Raw genomic sequence first — 3,132 nt, 5'->3', positions numbered from 1 at the left:
ATTACATTGTGCTGTATACAATAAAACATAGTATATACACCCAAACACATAACTTATGCCATGCAAGCCCATAGGAGATGGACATTCACTCTTTCCCTGGAGAGTTATATAAAAGTCTCCTCAGAGAAGGTGATAATACATGAGAAGGAAGTCTTAGGAAAGATCAGAATCATTTTCTACTTTATTTTTAATCAAATAGTATGTATCACTGAATGGAAATGATCTTTATTTCTCCGTTATTTTCACCTAAAAAGTTAACATTAGGCTGCAAACTTCCCACCTCCTCATCATCACCAATGTGTACAAATTATATTGGGGGTTGGCTGCTATGCAGCATAGTTTGATTTTTGACATTTTAGAAGTTAGCTCCTTGCAATTGAGACAAAGGTGAGGATGGAGGAGGACGTTATTTAAGAAAATTGTAATGGCTTTTTTAAAAAATCACCAGTTAACTCACTGGTTCTACAGTGACAGAACAGGAGATGAGGTCATTTGACACCATTTATTTTATTGACAAGATCTTCCTTAAAGCTAATTCCTTAGGTGGCTCTTCTTTCAACAAAGCAATTCCCAAAGTATTTTCTATTAACATATACTTCCTGATGGGGGCAACTACAAGAGAGGCTGTGGGGCTGAGTCTGACGACATCATCTCATCTTTTGATCCAGAGTTCACTTCACTGTGAACTTCTTTTGTACCGCTCATCCTGCTTGACCAATTTACATATAAAGTGAACACCCAATGAATCACATTTTGAGACTTTCCGACTATAAATCTATGACAAACAGAAACTTTACCTATTTTGCCTCTCATTATCTCAACACCAAGTTAATAATAGGTGCTCCATAAGTAATTGTTGATTAAATAACTATCTGCCTAACTGAATGTACAGAAAAACTTCAGAAACTTTAAATTTATATATTTTTTAATATAGCCTTAGGCTGAGAATTTCTTAATGATAATGGAACACTAACTTCTTTGATTTTTTTTGTTTTGTTTCTCGGTTTATTGTTTTCTAATGGTGGTTAGAACGTTACAAAAACATAAAATTGGCATAGACACTGGAACAGTTTGCTCTGGCTGTTGTAACAAATTACCACAAACTTAGTGGCTAAAAACAACACAAATGTATTACAGCTGTGGAGTTCAGAAGTGTTGACTTTGGCCCAGGTTCAACTGGGCCAAAATAAAGGTGTAGCAGAGCTGCATTCCTTTCTAGAAACTCTGGGGGAGCTTCTGTTTTCTTGCCTTTTTGAGCTTCTAAGGGCTGCCTACATTCCTTGGTTTGTTGCCTCCTTGAGCAATGGCAGGTTGAGTCCTTCCCTTGTCACATCGGTCTGACACTCATTCTTCTGCCTCCCTTGTCCACATTCAAAGACTCGTAATTTCAGAGGGCTTGCCTGCATAATCCAGGATCATCTCCCCATTCAAGGGTCATCTGATTAGCAAACTTAATTCCATCTGCAACCTTAATTCCCCTTTGCCTTGTCACCTAACAAGTGACAAGCTACCTTGGTTTTCGAACATAATCGGTTCTGGAAGACCATTCAGATTCTGAAGCGTTTGAAAACAGCCTACAGTTAAGCTTCAGGATCTTGCACTCAGCGGAAGTCAAGTGACATGTTCGACTTCTGAGGCATGTTCGAAATTCGAAGCATTTACTTCCGGGTTTATGGTTTTCGTAAACCGAAATGTTCATCAATGGAGACATTTGAAAACCGAGGTAGTACTGTGTTGACAGATTCAGGGGATTAGGATATGGGCATCTTTGTAGAACCCTTATTCTACCTGCCACAGACACCAAACACTGAGTTTGAAATTATTGTTCTGTAATTAGCAAAGGCTAAATTCAGTAATAGCAGATTGTCTTTCATTGACTCATCCATTTAATGAAACTTTTACAGGGTTTGAGGGGCTTGAGTCACGCAGAGTTGGGCTTCAGTCCCAATTCTGCCTCTTCTAGTTTTGTGACCTTGGGCAAGATAGCTAGACATTCTCAGTGTCATTCGCAGTCTGTAAAATGTGTGTTGCAAGAATTTTGTAAGGAATAAAGAAATATGGATAAAGGTAATATATATAATTTATAGGTCTATTAAAATATTGATTTATTCTCACTGTTAAGAGAGAATAGAAAGAATGGAAGAGGAGCTAAACCTTTGCTTTTCGCTTCTCTTGCCCCAGTGGTAATTAAGAGCTACTTTAAAGATCTGAAGATGTATGTGAAGCCAGCTTGAAACTTTGGTTCAGGGAGATGGGGCTGCTGAGGAAGGGGAGGAAATGGAGACAAATATCTGAAGGATGATGGGGGTGGCCAGACCCTGAGCCTAGGAGGATACAGGTATTGCTGGAGCAGTAAAGTTGTGTTTTCCATTTGTATCAGCACACTAGGGTCAGGTAGGACTTTAAATGGTGATGGCTGCACGTGTGCCAAGGGAAGTCTGGATTCTTGACACAGATTCCTACGGTCACACCTGGCTCAGAAGTAAAGTATATTCATGCCCTGAAAAGGGATGTGAAGATCCGGGAATGGAGAAGTGGCAGAGTGGTTTCCACAGATTTCAGAATTCTTGAATTGTGGAAGGAGCGGAGGGAGACTTAGACTTTTTGATTTTGGAAAATAAAGGTATTTGATATTTCTTCTGTTATAAAGTTTCTGAATATATAAGAAACTAAAAAAAAAGGTGTCTATTAGGTTGGTGCTAAAGTAATTGCAGTTTAAAAGGTTAGAAATGATTACAAAAACTGCAATTACTTTTGCACCAACCTAATATTACTCAATTAATTCTCAGTCTATGTGATCTAATTTGATGCTTCCCAAACACTATCCATACTGAATACAAAGGAATAAAAAATTTGATTCCTTTGTGTATTTTTTGCTTCAATGTCTTAATAAATAAGTCTCTTGAAAATCAAATGGCAACAGATTTTGAATTTTCACTCTTCGTGAAAATCATAAAGTGATATTCCATTCTTATTTGAGATCTTCACTCTCAGTCCTGGCATTTGTTAGTTCTAGTGTATGACTCGCTATTTGTTATAAAATGCAAAAGCAACATTTGTGAAAGGCTCACTTAATATGATGAAGAATGTATTTTAATGACTTAAAAGACATTCTATTTAACCAAAGTGTGT

The sequence above is a fragment of the Rhinolophus sinicus genome, chromosome 7 (genome assembly GCF_057876585.1).
Source record: "Rhinolophus sinicus isolate RSI-liver-muscle chromosome 7, RSI-T2T, whole genome shotgun sequence".
Taxonomy (NCBI): Eukaryota; Metazoa; Chordata; class Mammalia; order Chiroptera; family Rhinolophidae; genus Rhinolophus; species Rhinolophus sinicus.
Note: the sequence above shows the minus strand (reverse complement) of the source record.